Below are 19,672 nucleotides of genomic sequence, written 5' to 3' on the forward strand. Positions count from 1 at the left end.
ACACACACACACACACACACTCTCTCTCTCTATTGATCAGTTCATCACAGAATATCACATGTACTCAAGCGCTGCAGATGTGCTGAATGTGTAGCTTCACATTATGTTTGTTTGATTAGTGAGCTCGTCACATTGTTCAGGTTAATGATATTATACATTTCTGAGCCCTAAACAGATGCTCAGAGAAACTGAATAAATGACAAGTATAATTGTAAACCAACAGAAGATCCCGATGGCATGGTCATTAATATAGTATTAATGCTTTAAATTTGTTTTATTTGTATATAATTTTACATTTTTTCGATTATTTTCTATTTCTGTTTTCATTTTCATTTTTAAGTTTAGTAATTTTGTTGTGATTTTTTTCTTTTCTCATTTTGTTTTAGCTTTTAATCATTTATATGTCCAGTTTATTATCATTGATATACGATTGTTGTTTTTAATCTTATTTTGAATTGGTTTTATTTTTATATTTTCCTTAAAGTTTTAGTACTTTAGTTTTTTTTTACAAAATATATATTTTATATTTTTTATGTCAGTTTAAGTTATTTTAGTACATCAAGTTGTATTTACAGCTGTATTTACTTAGCTTATAACATCCAAGTGAAAGACAAAACCAGAATTTCAGGAAAAAAAGAAAAAGAAAACAGAACCACTGAGTTTGAAAGAGGATCACCCCCCTCCTAGAAATGAGTTGTGGTGTGGCTGATTACCTTCGATGAGAGCCATCTGACTTTCAGCTGTGATCAGCTGTGCTCATTATGATCAGCTCAGCATGAAAAGAGCTTTCCTGGAGTGTTTCAGTCCTCGATAGAGCGACTAAAGCCTACAAACAAACACAAGACACTTTCAAAAGATCTCCGAGATAAATCTGTGGACAGGCACAAGTCAGTAGATGGATACTAAAACATTTCAAAGGCTCTATCAATGTCTACAGAAGCACAGTGTTTAAGTCAATTATTAAAAAGTGGAAAGGTATTTGGTAAAACACAGAGCCTCCCTTGATCAGGACGCCTCTCTAAACTGATGAAAGAGCCAGAGGAAACTGATCAGAGAGGCGACCAAGAGCTACAGCCAGGCCTGGATCCTTCATAGTAGCCTTCAATCTTGTGTTTTAACCAAGAAAAATCAAATCTTCAACACAGAGCTACAATGAGTTTGCACACTTCCAGGCTACAACACATTAAAATAATAAATACATTAACATCAGATTTATGAAGTCAAAGCAAATGGTTTTCCAGAAACCGTAACAACTATAGCATAAACATCTACCTTAAAGAGTTTAAATCGTTTTATTATAAGCAGGTTTTCTTTCTGGCCCTGGAGAATCATCAGGGCTGAACTTCGGCTTTGAACTTTGACTTTTTGCCTTTATTTTAACCAATTTTTAATATAAGTAGCCTATAATAAGTTTTAGTGATGTTAATAATATACATCATTAATGCTATATTATTGCAGTGTCAATAACTGCATGATAAATAGGTATGGTAATAGGAATTTGAAGAGTTTATTGTCATGGTAATTTTCTGCATATAACGAAATTAGGAGCACTGCTCCTGACTGGTGTTAGAAAAACAAACATAAAACCACAGACAATAAATTAGACTATAAGTAAATACAACAAGTGACAAATACAGAGTTGTGATATTCACGTTGCGCAATCTGAGTAAACTGACAGATTTATAGAATTGCACATTGGCCTTCACAGTGATATGCACAGTATGTTTATACAAAAGTACAATTTAAATGGAGTGAGTACCTGTAGAGATTTAGTGACTAGATATAGTATTGCACAATTGATAGTTATTGTATAATTATTTCACATGTATTATTGAGCTTTACTGCAGATATAATTTTTCACATTTAATAACAAGATATGGTCATTTCAACTGACATATTATTTAGTGCATTTGTTTGAAGTTTTGATAAATAAAGTGTATAGACAGTGTTATTGCGGATTGACATACTGCATGTTGTACAATATTGTATGTCAGTATTGTGTATACAAGACTCGTACTCAGTCTTGAACTTGGTCTCGAGACCTTATTTTAATGGTCTCAGTCTTGTCATACACTCTTGTGCATTTAGTATTGACTCGGACTCGAACATATTAGGAATCTGACTTATTCCCGAGTCCACTCGAGTCCCAATCAAAATATTTCATGATTATTACTATTACTGTATGTTAATATTTCTTTAAATTTGATATATGATTGACATGTTCAATGATTGGTGATGTTCTTGTGATGTCAGATGTTAGCGTAACGTTAGTGCAGAGGCAGCAGGACTCAGGTCAGGATGTCTCATGAACTTAACACCTTAACTTTTTAAAACATCTGTTACATCATCTATTATTCAGTTTACATATAAGAGCCACAAAGAGTCTGTGTGCAGTAAGACTATAAAAAAGAAACATTCTGTGATATGTGGCCTTTTTACTCTTAACTGCTAATATTTTTTAAACATATATATATATATATATATATATATATATATATATATATATATATATATATATTGTGGCGGGGAGGGTGATCACACGGACAACATTAATGCAATGAAGTCCCCAGAAGGGTGGTTTATTGAGCAGTGGGTGCAAGTAGACTGTGCAGTGCTGGCGTGCTCTGGTGCAGGAGTCTTGGTTGTGCAGCAAAAAGTATCCGGTGGTGCGGTGTGACGTGCTGTTCCTCAGATACCTGAATCTGAAAGAGAGCCAGAACACAGCGTTAGTTTTGTTTTGGAGTCAAAGCTCAACTACCTCTCCTTTTTCTCTGCTTAAAACATGTTCTGCTGATGAGGTTCAGGTGTCGGTGATCACCATGCACTGCAGTGATTGCAGTGTGAGCGCTGTTTCCTCGGCGACGCTAATCCCTCGTTAGCTGACTCGCCACACCCCCCTCCCCCCAAAGCGCCGTGCTGGTACTGCTTGAACATCTGTGGAGAGACAAGGGAGATTGGGGGGGTGGGAGGGACGTGTTATTTGTCAGACCTGACCATAGTGACCACATCCTGGAGAGCCCGTCGGCATTGCCATGAGCTGCCCCAGCCCGTTGCTGAACCCTAAAGAAGAAATCCCGGAGGGCAAGGAACCTGGTGACCCTGGCAGTAGTATCTTTGGCCTGGGCCATCCACTTGAGCAAAGCATGGTCTGTGATAAGAGTGAAGGTGCAGCCCAACAAGTAATACCTCAACTCTAGGATGGCCCCCTTGATGGCAAGCGCTTCTTTCTCCACGGCTGCTCTGCTGGGGTTAGCTTCCGACTGATGTATACAACTAGGTGCTCCTCTCCTCCTTTCTCTTTGGGAAAGGACTGCACTCAGGCCAGTGTCAGAAGCATCCGTCTGTAGGAAGAATGGGCAGCCGAAGTCCGGGGCATGTAGGACGGGCGAAGACGAGAGTGTCCCCTTGAGGGTTTGGAATGCAGCTTCCGCTGCAGCCATCCACTTCAGCTTTTCTGGCCGCCCTTTTTTGGTCAGGTCTGTCAAAGGGCTGGCTATTGAGGAGAAAATTGGTATGAAGCAGAGATAATATCCGGCTAATCCCAAAAAGGCACGGTGGGCTGCGCCGCTTGCTGAACTGCTTCTATCTTCTTGCTCTGAGGTCAGATTAGCCCTCGCCCAAGGTTAGCAGTAAGTCCAGCTCACCGTAACTCCGTTAGCATTCTCCGTAACTGATCAAGATGTTCCTCCCAGCTCACCGAGTGGATGACCACATCATCCAGGTACACAGCGGCGTAGGACTGGTGTGGTCGCAAAATGATGTCGAGCATTCTCTGGAATGTGGCAGGAGCCCCGTGTAGGCCAAAAGGGAGAACCCGGTAATGCCAGTAGCCACCAGGGGTACTGAAGGCAATCTTCTCCTTGGAGTCGGGAGTGAGGGGCACCTGCCAATAGCCCTTGATTAGATCGAGCATAGAGATGTAATGGGCCCTGCCTAACCTCACCAAAAGTTCATCCATACGGGGCATGGGGTAACCATCGAAGCTTGAGATTTCATTAAGCCGTCTGAAATCGTTACAAAACCGGAAAACCATCTTTTTTTGGGACCATTACGATGGGACTGGACCAGGGGGTGCTACTTCATCCTCAATAGCCTGCCGGCGAGCCTCCAGGATTCGGTAGGGCAGCTGGTGAATGATTTCACCAGGGGGTGTGTGGATCTCATGTTGTATAATCTGGGTTTGCCCGGGTAGCGTATTGAAAACATCTTTGAATTGTCTGACCAGGGTGATTATCTCCGCCTTCTGCATCGGGGAAAGCTGTTCACCTACCGCGACCACTGGGGTCTCCTCCTGGGGGAAAGCTGCCAGTTGCTGCCGGGGAGCCACCCACCTCTTGAGCAGGTTGATGTGGTAGATCTGCTGCTCCTTCCGGCGTCCCACCTGGCGAACACGGTACGTTACTGGCCCCACTTTCGCTATGATGGTATAGGGCCCCTGCCAGGAGGCTAGGAGTCTCGGACAAGGGGCATCACCCGTTCAATCCTCTCACGCATCTCTCGCACATGTTCGATAATGGTTCTATGGGGGGCCGGCTGTTGCTCCCATGCCTCTCTTGCCACAACCAACAGCCCGCGGGGCTGTCGGCCGAACAGTAACTCAAAAGGCATGAACCCAGTGGACGCCTGAGGGACCTCTCGGATGCTGAATAACACATAGGGGAGCATCAGGTCCCAGTCGCGCCCATCTTCCACCACCACCAGTCGCAACATCTGTTTCAGTGTCTGGTTGAACCTTTCAACCAATCCATCCATCTGGGGGTGGTATAATGAAGTGTGGAGCTGCTTCACCTTAAGGAACTAGCAGAGTTCTGCCATGAGCCGAGACATGAAGGGGTTCCCCGGTCAGTCAATATTTCCTGTGGTATTCCCACTCAGCTGAATAACATGAACAACTCACGGGCAATGGCTCTGGAAGTGGCCTTCCTGAGGGGCACTGCTTCGGGGTACCTGGTTGCATAGTCCAGTATCACTAAGATGTGTTCATGGTCCCAGGCGGATTTCGGCAGCGGCCCAACTAGGTCCATACTGATGCGACTAAAGGGCACCTCAATGATGGTTAGTGGCACAAGTGGGCTGGGTGGAGGCTGACAAGGGGAGGTGCACTGGCAGGTTGGACAGGTCTGGCAAAATCGCTTCACTTCCACTTCCACTCTTGGCCAGTGAAACCGGTCTCGAATCCGCTGTGTGGTGTTAACCATGCCCAGGTGTCCAGACATCGGCTGCGAGTGCACTAGCTCGATTACCATCTCAGTCTTGGTCCTTGGCACCACTTAGAGCAGTTTCTCCTGCCCCAGCCGCTGGGCAACACAGTAAAGCAGGCCATTCTTGATTATGAAGTAAGGGGTGGGGTGAGGTGGCGGCTGGCGCACCTCCTCCTCTATTACATGAACCTGAGTCCAGCAATTCTTCAAGCGCTCGTCCTCCTGCTCTCGGCCAAACGATCCCTGTTTTGTGATCTGTTGGAACAAGTTCATATACATATTAGCAGAATTAGCACACTCACCATCCCCGTCGCTATCGGTGGCCAGAAGGGCTGGTCTGCGGCCTTCTTTACGTTCTGCTCGTTGTTTGTGGCGAGCCTGGCTGCATCCCGCGGTGGCCATTAGCTGATCGAAACCTGGCCAGTCTCTTCCCAGTAGCACCGGTACTGGGAGGTCTTTAACCACCCCCAGCTCCAGTTGCCATGTCACGGAGGTGATAGAGCTGCCCGAGTCTAGGACAGCTCGTACGGTTCCCCCACCCAGGCAGACGGTTCGCTCAGGGGCACCTTGTAGGACTGCTCTGTGGATGATACAACCAGCTTTCCACACGCGACCTCCCGGGGATGGCGGCTTGGTGGGCATGGGTTCATCGGTTTGTCCTGGTGCAGGTACCACTGGTCCATTAACTGGCCTCGAGGTGCCCTCCGCCTGTTGTCGATCAGGCTTGGTCTTCCGTGGCGGTGCCGCCGCTCTGTCTCCTGCATCAGGGGCAAAAGATGCCTCCGCCAGCCCCACCACCTCATTCAGGTCCACCAGACTGGAGGGGTTGCGCATGTTCACGAGCCTTCGGTAGTGATGCGGCAGGGCCTGAAGCAGGCAATCGATTACCACCCTCTCAGCAACCTGGGCCATCGTGTAAAAGCCAGAGGTGGGCGAGGCGAGTCAGTCGGGCAGCTTGAGCTCGGATGGAGAAGTGCTCATCGTAGGTTCGCTGCTGGAAGTGTCGGGCAGCACACATTGGGGACAGCCCCACCCTGGCCAAGATTTCTTTCTTCAGTGCATCATAATCCTCATTTTGGGGTGGTGGGAGGGAGTAATACGCTCACTGGGCTTCTGTCAGGAACGGGGCGAGCAACTGTGCCCACCGCTCTTTCTCCCATGTCTCTCTGGTTTCAATTACCTCAAAGGTGTGTAAATATGCCTCCACGTCATCCTGGTCATTGAGTTTAGTGAGGTGTTGATGGGCTAGCCATCTTGGCTCATGGAGTGGGGTTCACTAGGCCGTGGCGCCACGCAGCTGCTCTACTACCTGTTCCGTCCTCTCTTGCCGGGCTGCCAGCTGCTCAGAGAATTGCTGCTGTCGAACTGTTATTTCCGTGAGTTTGCAAATAATCTCCTCCATTTCCAGTCCCAGAGGTACGCCGAGCTGAGAGAGAGAAAGCAGGGTTCTATGGGGACACTTAACGCTAACTGTTAATCCGGGTTTGTGGTGAAGGATTCACCTGAATCTGAAAGAGAGCCAGAACACAGTGTTAGTCTTGTTCTGGAGTCGAAGCTCAACTACCTCTCCTTTTCCTCTGCTTAAAAGCTGTTCTGCTGATGAGGTTCAGGTGTTGGTGATCACCATGCACTCCCTGGTGATTGCAGTGTGAGCGCTGTTTCCTGGGCGATGCTAATCCCTCGTTAGCTGGCTCGCCACAATATATATATATATATATATATATATATATATATATATATATATATATAAATATATATATATATATATATATATATATATATATATATATATATATATATAGTGGGGAAGTCGTGGCCTAGTGGTTAGAAAGTTTGACTCCTAACCGTGGGTTTGAGTCTCGGGCCGGCAATACCACGACTGAAGTGTCCTTGAGCAAGACACTGAACCCCCAACTGCTCCCCGGGTGCTGCAACATAAATAATGCCCACTGCTCCGGGATTGTGTTCAGTGTGTGTGTGTGTGTGTGTTTGTGTGTGTGTGTTTGTTCACTGTGTGTGTGTGTGTGTGTGTGTATATACACTGCTCCGGGTGTGTGTTCACAGTGCGTGTGTGTGTGTTCACTGTTCCGGGTGTGTGTTCACAGTGTGTGTGTGTGTGTGTGTGTGTGCACTTTGGATGGGTTAAATGCAGAGCACAAATTCTGAGTATGAGTCACCATACTTGGCTGTATGTCACATCACTTTAATCAAGTAAATAAAATACAGTGTACATGCCATTTTATATTTTATGTACTGTTTGAGTGTGGTACCAGTTTTATTGCTCCCAACCAAACATTTTACATACTCGTGAAAATTTATTTAGGTCTTATCTCAGACCCAATATCTCTGGTCTCGGCCTTGACTTGGACTCAACCTTCTCTGGACTCGATCTGGACTCAGACTCGAATGAGCTGGTCTCGATTACAACACTGGTAGAGCGGTAAAAGAACACCAGCAGCTTACACTCTTGGTTGTTCTTCCTGAGCCCTCTGATGAGGTGCAGCTGTTCTTGTGCCTTTTTGATGGTTGCTGAGATGTTAACAGACCAAGACATGTCATTGGATATGTGTACTCCCAAGAATTTGAAGGTGTGGACCCTTTCTACACATTCCCCATTTATGTAGAGCGGGGCTGCTTCAGTATGACGTCTACTGAAGTCCAGAATGAGCTCTTTTGTCTTAGAAGTGTTCAGGGACAAGTTATTTACAGAGCACCACTCCTCTAATTTCTGGACTTTATCTCTGTAGGATGATTCATCATCTCCTGAGATGAGTCCAATTACTGTGGTATCATCTGCAAATTTGATGATGGTGTTGGTGGAATGAGTGGGAGTACAGTCATATGTATATATGACTCAATTGCAAATGAATGCACAGACACTATTTAAATTTAAGAGATTACGTAACTGAATTCAATGATGAACTGTCCTTTTGCATTATTCACACACTGTTTTCCTAATGAATGTTGTTCAGTTGCTTTGATGCAATGTATTTTGTTTAAAGCATTATATAAATAAAGGTGATTTGACTTGACTTAACATGTGTACAAGGAGTAGAGTAAAGGGGCTTAATACACAGCCTTGTGGAGAGCTGATGCTGAGCGTGATGGTGGAGGAGAGGTGGGGGCCGAGCGTAACAGTTTGTGAGGAAGTCCTTTATCCATATGCGAATGGAGGGGGTTATCTGCGAATCCCCAGTGCAGATAATTTGCTGTTTAGAATGTCTGGGATAATTGTATTTAACGCTGAACTGTAATCTATGAAAAGTATTCTTACATAGGTTCCTTGCCATGGCAGGTGTCAGAGGTTGGTGAAGGTGAATTTGTTGTAGGTTGCTTAACCTCAAAGCAGGCAAACAAATGGTTAAGTTCTTGCTGTGGTTATTGTTCATATAATTGGTAATGCTCTGAATGCCCTGCCACACTCTTCTTGGATTTTTGTCTGTAAGGTGGTCCTCAATTTTCTTTTTATAATCTTCTTTGGTGAGTTTGATGCCTGTCTTTAAGTTGGATCTAGCAGTGTTGTACAAAGCTTTGTCACCAGACTTGAAGGTGGAGTCATGTTTTTTTAAGTAATGTCTGCACTTCACATGTCATCCAGGGATTCTGGTTGGGAAACACCCAAATCTTTTTGTTGACAGTGACATTTTCCATGCAGTTTTTAGTGTGGAACAAAACAGATTCTGTGTATTGTTCCAGGTCCTGATTTCAAATGCCTCCCAGTCTGTTCATTCAATGCAGTCCTGCAGTTGAGAGAGAGATTCCTCAGGCCAAGTTTTAATGTTCTTTGTGACCGGTTTTGTTTTCCTCATCAGAGGGGTATATGCTTGACTATCTGACTGTCCCTGGTGGGGGTGGGGTGCGGTCCTTTCGGCATTCTTAATGTTGGAATACACATGATCCAGTGTAATTATCCCTCTGGTCACACACTTAACATATTGGGTGAATTTAGGTAGAACTGTTTTCAGACGTGTCTGATTAAAATCACCCGCTATGATGTACACTCCTTCTGGATGGTTCCGTTGGTGTTTATCTATAGTGCAATGTAACTGAGTGAAAGCTAAATTAAGTAAATTGCTTATTTACAGTTTTGTAGAGTTTACACTTTAACTCAATTTGGTTTCCACTAGCTTGACCACAGAGACTTTCCTGTTCACATAAAGACCTAACATCATAGTCATGTGTCGAACTGAAGCGCTGGTTATTTTACCTTCTATAGAGCAGTGAAAGCGTCGAGCTACAGTGGTTGCCAGCTGGTCTCTCGGGCTACACAGTTTAATCAGCTAGTGTCGACCCAAAGACTTGGGAGGTGAACTAATACTTTCTGTATCCCTTACAGACTGCATTATAGCCTATGGGCACCGGACTCTAACCCTTACCCAAGGACTCGATGGGTGAACTAATCAGTTCTGTTTTCTGTAAAGAACCTAAGCATGTTTCGCATGTGGGTAAACATCCATAAACTATATGTAAATGAGTAGCTGGTCAAGCGCCAATGTACATTTAGAAAAACAAAATATATTTGGGCATTAATAACAGCGATTCATATATGGGGTTTATAGATATAGAGTGGTTTCTGCAATCGGCCCTACCAGAAAAAGTTTGGGTGCTCCTGATGGCCAATCACTCTAAATCTTCTCTTTCTGATTCTTCCACAGCCAATCATGCCTCCCCCACCCACATCCATGGGCCCTGGGTCTTCACCAGCACCTAGCCCTTACAGGCTAAAGATGTTTAAGGGAAGTTGTGGCCCAGTGGTTAGAGAGTTTGACTCCTAACCCTAGGGTTGTGGGTTCGAGTCTTGGGCGGGCAATACCATGACTAAGGTGCCCTTGAGCAAGGCACTGAACCCCCAAATGTCAAAGCATAAATGATGCCCACTGCTCCGGGTGTTCATGGTTTGTGTGTGTGCACTTTAGATGGTATAAATACAGAGCACAAATTCTGAGTATGGGTCACCATACTTGGCTGTATGTCATTTTCACTGATGTTAATCCAGCCCTGCCAACAGCAACTCTGAACCAGCTGCAGGAATTCATGACAAAGAAAGGTCATTGTGTGCATGTGACAACAATATCACAAATTCTCCAAAAATGAAAGGAGTGCAGGAAAAAGCGACTCCTCAACAAAGGCCACATGCAGTCGACACTGAGTTGTACCAAAACACACCCTGAAGATTTTGAGGCAAATGAGACTAAAATTGAATTATTTGGCCACAACACCAAACGATATGTCTGGAGGAAATCCAGTCAAGCTCAACATTCAAATAACAGCATTCCTCCAGTAAAACATGAAGGTGGTAATACCCTGTTCTGGGTGTTTCTCTGCAGCAAGGACTGGAGGTCTTGTTAGGATAGAAGGAAACATGGACGGGGCAAAATACGGTCAAATTCTTGAGGAAAATCTGCTGCCATCTGCCAATGGGAAGAAGGTTTACATTCTAACATGACCAGGGATGGATTTGGAGTAAAAAACAGCCCTAGATTTTCTCCCAAACAGGCACAGCACAACTAAAAACAGTCGCTACTATCTCATAATATTACAGCAATTAATGTATTGCAATTATGGCAAATAGCATCACAAAACCGATGGTGACCCTGCTGAAAAAAACTGTAGAAACAACTACAGAAATTCTGAAGGTTTCCACTACAAATGCCATTACGACCTCAACTTTTCTGATCATATGCCTCTTCTTTTTAATGTCCCTATCCATTCTTGGTTTGAGAAACCTTATGGTGCTGTCAGATCATCTCGCACATTTAATGCTATTACTATAAATAACTTTGCACAACTATACAGAGAAAGTTACTCTTTTGATCTGTTAGACAACCTCATGACTAACTTAGAAATGGATGATCACCTTGCTCTTTTTAATTCTACTTGTCTCAGTATTTTAGACTCTATTGCCCCCTTTGAAACCCAAACAAAGTAAAGCCAAACCTATGCCCTGGTTAAATGATGACACACTTTCTCTCCTCTGGAGATGTAGATAAGCTGAATGAAACGGAAGAAATTCAAGCTTCAAACTGATTATTAAGCATTGCAGGATGCATTGGCTGACTTTCAAAAAGCTCTTTTCTTTCATTGACTCGGTTCTCAATCCTTGGGCAAAGTGTCATACAGTTTCCTCTTCCTTAACACCTGACAATTTTCTTAGTTTTTTTCTTAAAAAGATTGAAGATCAGATATCACAGTCTGTTATAACATACTGTGACATTATTGAACCTCCTTTGCGTGCTCCCGCTTTGAGTGCTTTTGAACCCAATTCATTGTCTGCTCTACAAAAAATATTGCTCAACTAAAACCTACTGTTTGCTCATTTGATATCATTCCTTCCAGTATTAAAAAAAACTCTTTAACCCCTTTCACACTGCCATTCCGGCAAATACACGGGTAAAGTATTCTGGCAATTGTTCCTGGGTCGCTAGATTTTGCACTTTCACACTGCCAGTGATTACCCGGGATATGTGCGTACTTTCACACACAACCCTTGAAGATCCCGTAATGACACGTGACATCAGGGTGGGACGTATAATGTACGAGTCGCTAGGCACGTTATACTTTCACTGAAGCAAGCGAACGATCTCTGCGTCAGCGCAGAAAGTGAGGAACTAACTTATCTCTGCTTCATTACAGTTTGCACATATTTTTTCGTAAAATAGTCGGTAAAAGTGTCGCATAACGTGCTTCATCACTTCGACACAGCATTAGATCTGGATTTTTTTCACACAGCGCTCGTCCCGGGTTGAACCAGGCAATGTTACTAGGTCCCCGACCCGGGTTCAATGCCGGAATCAATCCCGGGACATGGTTGCTTTTACACAGAAGGTGACCTGGCAATGTTCCGGCAATATGCCGGGTCCTAGGTGCAGTTTGAAAGGGGGTTTTGAGACCTTAGTACCCAGTCTTCTGGCTATCGTCAACAAATCACTTAGTTTGGGGACCATACCAGTTGATCTCAAACATGCACAAGTATTTCCATCTCTAAAGAAACCAAATCTTGACCCTGCGGATCCTGCTAATTTGCCTTTTCTTTCTAAGATTCTCGAAAACGTCGTTCAACTACAATTAAACTATTTTCTGCAAAAAAATAAAAAAAAATAAACTCCATCTATGAAACATTTCAGTCAGGATTCAGAACGTTTCATAGTACTGAGTCAGCTTTATTAAAGGTGTTAAATGATATCTATATGGTAACTGACCAGGGTGATAGTATTGTATTGGTGCTGTTACAAACCCAATTCCAAAAACATTGGGACACTGTACAAATTGTGAATAAAAACAGAATGCAATGATGTGGAAGTTTTATATTTCAATATTTTATATATGAATACAACATATATGACATGTGAAATGTTTAAACTGAGAAAATGTATAATTTTAAGGGACAAATAAGTTGATTTTAAATTTCATGGCATCAACACATCTCAAAAAAGTTGGGACAAGGCCATGTTTACCACTGTGTGTCATCCCCTCTTCTTTTTATAACAGTCTGCAAACGTCTGGGGACTGAGGAGACAAGTTGCTCAAGTTTAGGAATAGGAATGTTGTACAGGCTTCCAATACAGGCTTCTAGTTGCTCAACTGTCTTAGGTCTTCTTTGTCGCATCTTCCTCTTTATGATGCTCCAAATTTTTTCTATGGGTGAAAGATCTGGGCTTTAGGCTGGCCACTTCAGTATCTGGATCCTTCTACGCAGCCATGATGTTGTAATTGATGCAGTATGTGGTCTGGCATTGTCAACATTGTCATGTTGACCTTGCATTGTCAAATGCAAGGTCTTCCCTGAAAGAGACGACACCTGGAGGTGAGCATATGTTGTTCTAGAAGTTGGATATACCTTTCAATATTGATGGTGCCTTTCCAGATGTGTAAGCTGCCCATGCCACTTGCACTCATGGAACCCCATACCATCAGAGATGCAGGCTTCTGAACTGAGCGCTGATAACAACTTGGGTTGTCCTTGTCCTCTTTAGTCCGGATGACATGGTGTCCCAGTTTTCCAAGAAGAACTTTAAATTTTGATTAGTCTGACCACAGAACAGTTTTCCACTTTGCCACAGTCCATTTTAAATTAGCCTTGGCCAAGAGAAAATGCCTGTGCTTCTGAATTATGTTTAGATATGGCTTCTTCTTTTACCTATAGAGTTTTAGCCAGAAACGGCGAATGACACGGTGGATTGTGTTCACCGACAATGTTTTCTGGAAGTATTCCTGAGCCCATGTTGTGATTTCCATTACAGTATCATTCCTGTATGTGATGCAGTGCTGTCTAAGGGCCCGAAGATCATGGGCATCCAGTATGGTTTTCCGGCTTTGACCCTTACACACAGAGATTGTTCCAGATTCTCTGAATCTTTGGATGATATTATGCACTGTAGATGATGATACCTTCAAACTCTTTGCACTTTTTCTCTGAGAAACTTTCTGATATTGCTCCACTATTTTTCTCTGCAGCATTGGGGGAATTGGTGATCCTCTGCCCATCTTGACTTCTGATAGACACTGCCACTCTGAGAGGCTCTTTTTATACCCAGTCATGTTGCCAATTGACCTAATAAATTGCAAATTGGTCCTCCAGCTGTTCCTTACATTTAATTTTTCCGGCCTCTTATTGCTAACTGTGCCAACTTTTTTGGAATGTGTAGCTCTCATGAAATCCAAAATGAGCCAATATTTGGCATGGCATTTCTAAATTTCTCACTTTCAATATTTGATATGTTATCTATATTCTATTGTGAATAAAATATAAGTTTATGAGATTTGAATCAGAATCAGAATCAGAAAGAGCTTTATTGCCAAGTATGCTTACGCATACAAGGAATTTGTTTTAGTGACATAAGCTTCCAGTACACAGAGACAACAACACACAGAAGAAAAAAAAAGAGATATTTACAAATTGGCAAATAAATAAGTGTATAAACAATTGTGCTATAAATGATAATGGAATAGGATTGAGTGAGATGCAGGAATGTTATAGGATGGAGACTTAACAAATAAATATAAGGATATTGCACGTTTATAAGCATAAGTAGGGAACATTTAACTGTTCATGAGGTAGATTGCCTGGGGGAAGAAACTGTTCTTGTGCCTTGCTGTTCTGGTGTTTGCGGCTCTGAGGCGCCGGCCAGATGGCAAAAGTTCAAAGATGGGGTGACTTGGATGTGAGGGATCCAGAGTGATTTTCTGAGCCCTTTTCCTTACTCTGGATGTATACAGTTCTTGAAGGGTGGGCAGGGGAACACCAATAATCCTTTTAGCAGTCCGAACAGTTCTCTGTAGTCTTCTGATGTCTGATTTTGTTGCTGAACCAAACCAGACAGTTATTGAAGTACAGAGGACAGACTCAATGACGGCCGAGTAGAACTGTTTCAGCAGCTCCTGTGGCAAGTTAAACTTCCTCAGCTGGCGAAGGAAATACAACCTTTGCTGGGCCTTTTTAACAATGGAGTCAATGTGATTGTCCCACTTCAGGTCCTGAGAGATGGTGGTTCCCAGGAATCTAAATGACTCCACTGCAGTCACAGTGCTGTTCAGGATGGTGAGTGGGGAAAGTGCAGGTGGGTTTCTCCTAAAGTCCACGATCATCTCCACTGTTTTGAGCGTGTTCAGCTCCAGGTTGTTAAGACTGCACCAGACAGCCAGCTGCTCAACCTCTTGTCTGTAAGCAGACTCATCACCGTCCTGGATGAGGCCGATGACTGTAGTGTCGTCTGCAAACTTTGGGAGCTTGACAGAGGGGTCTTTAAAGGTGCAGTCGTTGGTGTACAGGGAGAAAAGCAGAGGGGAGAGAACACATCCCTGAGGGGCACCAGTGTTGGTGGAGCAGCTGTTTGATGTGAATTTCCCCAGTCTCACTAACTGTTGCCTATCTGTCAGAAAGCTGGTGATCCACTGACAGATAGAGCTAGGAACAGAGAGCTGGGTCAGTTTGGTCTGAAGGGCTGTTGGGATGATGGTGTTGAATGTCGAACTAAAGTCCACAAATAGGATCCTCACATAAGTCCCTGTTTTGTCCAGATGTTGCAGGATGAAGTGCAATCCCATGTTGATTGCATCATCCAATCAATCAATCAATCACCTTTATTTATATAGTGCTTTAAACAAAATACATTGCGCCAACGCACTGAACAACATTCATTTGGAAAACAGTGTCTCAATAATGCAAAATGATAGTTAAAGGCAGTTCATCATTGAATTCAGTTATGTCATCTCTGTTCAGTTGAAATAGTGTCTGTTTTAATTTGCAATCAAGTCAATGATATCGCTGTAGATGAAGTGACCCCAACTAAGCAAGCCAGAGGCGACAGCGGCAAGGAACCGAAACTCCATCGGTGACAGAATGGAGAAAAAAACCTTGGGAGAAACCAGGCTCAGTTGGGGGGCCAGTTCTCCTCTGACCAGACGAAACCAGTAGTTCAATTCCAGACTGCAGCAAAGTCAGATTGTGCAGAAGAATCATCTGTTTCCTGTGGTCTTGTCCTGGTGCTCCTGTGAGACAAGGTCTTTACAGGGGATCTGTATCTGGGGCTCTAGTTGTCCTGGTCTCCGCTGTCTTTCAGGGCAGTAGAGGTCCTTTCTAGGTGCTGATCCACCATCTGGTCTGGATACGTACTGGATCCGGGTGACTGCAGTGACCCTCTGATCTGGACACAGACTGGATCTGGTGGCCACGGTGACCTCGGAACAAGAGAGAAACAGACAAATATTAGCGTAGATGCCATTCTTCTAATGATGTAGAAAGTACGGTGTTATGTGAAGTGTTCCGGTTCCAGTTTACCTAATTAATGCAGCCTAAAAATCCTTTAACGGATTTGGATATTAAAAGCATATTAGTATGTTATGTGTATGCCAGGTTAAAGAGATGGGTCTTTAATCTAGATTTAAACTGCAAGAGTGTGTCTGCCTCCCGAACAATGTTAGGTAGGTTATTCCAGAGTTTAGGCGCCAAATAGGAAAAGGATCTGCCGCCCGCAGTTGATTTTGATATTCTAGGTATTATCAAATTGCCTGAGTTTTGAGAACGTAGCGGACGTAGAGGAGTATAATGTAAAAGGAGCTCATTCAAATACTGAGGTGCTAAACCATTCAGGGCTTTATAAGTAATAAGCAATATTTTAAAATCTATACGATGTTTGATAGGGAGCCAGTGCAGTGTGGACAGGACCGGGCTAATATGGTCATACTTCCTGGTTCTAGTAAGAACTCTTGCTGCTGCATTTTGGACTAGCTGTAGTTTGTTTACCAAGCGTGCAGAACAACCACCCAATAAAGCATTACAGTAGTCTAACCTTGAAGTCATAAATGCATGGATTAACATTTCTGCATTTGACATTGAGAGCATAGGCCGTAATTTAGATATATTTTTGAGATGGAAAAATGCAGTTTTACAAATGCTAGAAACGTGGCTTTCTAAGGAAAGATTGCGATCAAGTAGCACACCTAGGTTCCTAACTGATGACGAAGAATTGACAGAGCAACCATCAAGTCTTAGACAGTGTTCTAGGTTATTACAAGTAGAGTTTTTAGGCCCTATGATTAACACCTCTGTTTTTTCTGAATTTAGCAGTAAGAAATTACTCGTCATCCAATTTTTTATATCGACTATGCATTCCATTAGTTTTTCAAATTGGTGTGTTTCACCGGGCTGCGAGGAAATATAGAGCTGCGTAGAGATATATATAGAGATCCACGGACCTGTTTGCTCGGTAAGCAAACTGCAGGGGGTCCAGTAAGGGTCCAGTGATGTCCTTCAGATAAGCCAGAACCCGTTTTTCAAACGACTTCATGACGACAGACGTTAGAGCCACAGGTCTGTAGTCGTTAAGTTCTGCTATCTTGGGTTTCTTTGGGATGGGGATGATGGTGGAGCGTTTGAAGCAGGAAGGCACTTCACACAACTCCAGGGATCTTTTGAAGATCTGTGAAAAGATGGGGGCCAGCTGGTCAGCACAGATTTTCAGACAGGCTGATGTAACACCATCTGGGCCTGGTGCTTTTCTTCTTTTGTTCTTCTTGAAGACCTGGCGCACATCATCTTCACAGATTTGAAGAGCAGGAGGTGTGGAGGGTGGGATTGCAGGATGTGTTAATGGTTGTGTAGGGAGATGGTCAGAATGGGTGTTGGGGGTTTCAAATCTGCAATAAAACTCATTCAGGTCGTTAGCAAGTCGTTGATTGTTGTAAATTGTTCCATTCCTTTTTTACTCACAATTTGTACAGTATCCCAGCTATTTTGGAATTGGGTTTATAGATCTTACTGCTGCATTTGAAATGATAGACCATAATATTCTTATTCCTCGACTTGAGTCCTATGTGGGCTTAAAGGGAACCGTTTTAAGTTGGTTTAGCTTCTATTTAAAGGACTGGAGGCTCTCAGTTCGACTAGGCACCCACGTCACCAGCTGTTAACCTCACATGTGGGGTCCAACAGGGATCAATACTTGAACCAACACTTTTTTCTCTGTACATGCTCCCTTTGGGCTCTATATTCAGGAAGCAAGGAGTCTCGTTTCTCTTCTACGCTGATGATACCCAGATTTATGTGCCACTTAAACACTCTGATAGTAACACATTTGACACTTTGTTGGCTTGTATGAAGGATATCAAAATCTGGATGGCATCAATTTTTCTCAACCTTAATGAAAAGAAAACTGAAAAGATAATTTTTGGCCCCCCTAGTGGCAAAAACACAGTACTTCTCCATCCCTTTCAATGTCCCTTGATGTTCCATCTCTGTACTTGATTTTTAAAGACAATTCTGGTTTTATTTCTATAACTGAGCACCAGCGGTTGAAGGAGAAAAAGGTGAAAAGGTGCATGGCATAGTCCAAGCCCAGACTTAAACCCCACTGAAAATCTGTGGAGTGACTTAAAGACTGCAGTCCACAAACGTTCACCATCAGATTGAACTGAACTTAAGCAGTTCTGCAAAGAAGAGTGAGCAAATAATGCAAAGTCTAGTATGTGCAAAGCTAGTATAGACAAAGTGTACCCTAGTTATTCAGGCTAAAAACACGGTTTGGAAAATGGATTCATGGTGTACTTGCTTATTATATACATTTTGTTTACCTTGAATTTTTCATTACCGAGAGCCCAAACCACTCGTAAATATTATTGTGTGTCTGTATGTGGAGTGAAACTCTGGAACAAACTGGACTTGCAACAAAAGCAATGCCGAACTATTTATCAATTTAAACTGTTATATAAACATTGGGTCTGGTTAAAATACAGAGATAAAGGTCTTTAATTTAAAGTGCTGTTGTATTTTGTCTCATAGTGTGAACATCTGCTCAGTGTTGCCTTACCATGGTTGGTATATTGTCCATTACAATTGTTGCCATTGTTTATTTATTTTATATTGTAGTTAAATTTATGTTGTACTCCGTCTCATAGCGTTAACATGTGCTCAGTGTTTTGGTATATTGTCCATTACCATCATTGGTATATTGTCCATTACCATTGTTGGCATTGCTTATTCCTATTACATTGTTGGTATAAACTGTTATTATAATAATTACTTGTTACTTGTGGTAACGCCACCATGATATATTTGTAAATAATCTATGAGCAAAATAATAATGAAGCTCAATTATTAATCACTAAATGTGGAACTGGGGTGGGATTAAATAAGTTGTCTTCTTCCCACTCCCTTTCAGGCAGAATTCGATCGTCATATTTGAATACTGTATATTTTGTTTTTTTGTTTTGTTTTTTTGTTTTCCTTGCACTATATGATTTAACTATATTTGTCTACCTTGTACTTTTTGTGGCATTGCCTGGAATAAATGAATAAAAAAAAAAAAAAAACACTAAAAAAGTTACGGACCGCAGCTCTGATTGGTTGTTTTTTACCGCTCCCGATAAGAAACAACCAATCAGAGCTGTGGTCCGTAACTTTTTTTGTGTTCAAAGTATACAAAATGACATAAACAGAGAGAAGTAGCTCTGTCTACAATGTCCGTCCGTAACACGCAAGCAGTTCTGTTTATTAACCGCTAGAGCATCAAAAGTTACCGACTGCAGCTTTAAAATATTTCCATGATCTGCTTTTGAAGAATAATCTTAGTATTGTATGTCAGCACACACGACCAGTGTTGAAGAAAGTTACTTTTAAAAGTAATGCATTACAATATTGAGTTACACCCAAATAAGTAACTAATTGTGTTGCTTAGTGTTTATGCAAAGTAATGTATTACTTTTCAGTTAATTTTTCTTACCTGGCTGAGGCTTGATCTGTTTACAGTAATGCATTCAACAATAGCCTATATAACCTACACCTTCATTTTCTTTCATTAACACATATGTGACCCTGGACCACAAAACCAGTCTTAAGTGTCAATTTTCCGATTTATATCTGAAAAGCTGAATAAATAATATATCTATTGATTTATGGTTTATTAGGATCAGGCAATATTTGACCGAGATACAACTATTTGAAAATCTGGAATCTGAGGGTGCCAAAAATCTAAATA

General features: G+C 42.6%; 1 protein-coding gene across 1 annotated transcript in view; it reads left to right on the top strand.

Moving 5' to 3' along the window:
- Window positions 1-19,672, top strand: part of LOC127947404 (aquaporin-9-like) — a 60,139-nt gene that overhangs the window by 9,988 nt on the left and 30,479 nt on the right. The gene's annotated exons all lie outside the window — the stretch shown is intronic.

Source organism: Carassius gibelio, chromosome A25 (genome assembly GCF_023724105.1).
Source record: "Carassius gibelio isolate Cgi1373 ecotype wild population from Czech Republic chromosome A25, carGib1.2-hapl.c, whole genome shotgun sequence".
NCBI lineage: Eukaryota > Metazoa > Chordata > Actinopteri > Cypriniformes > Cyprinidae > Carassius > Carassius gibelio.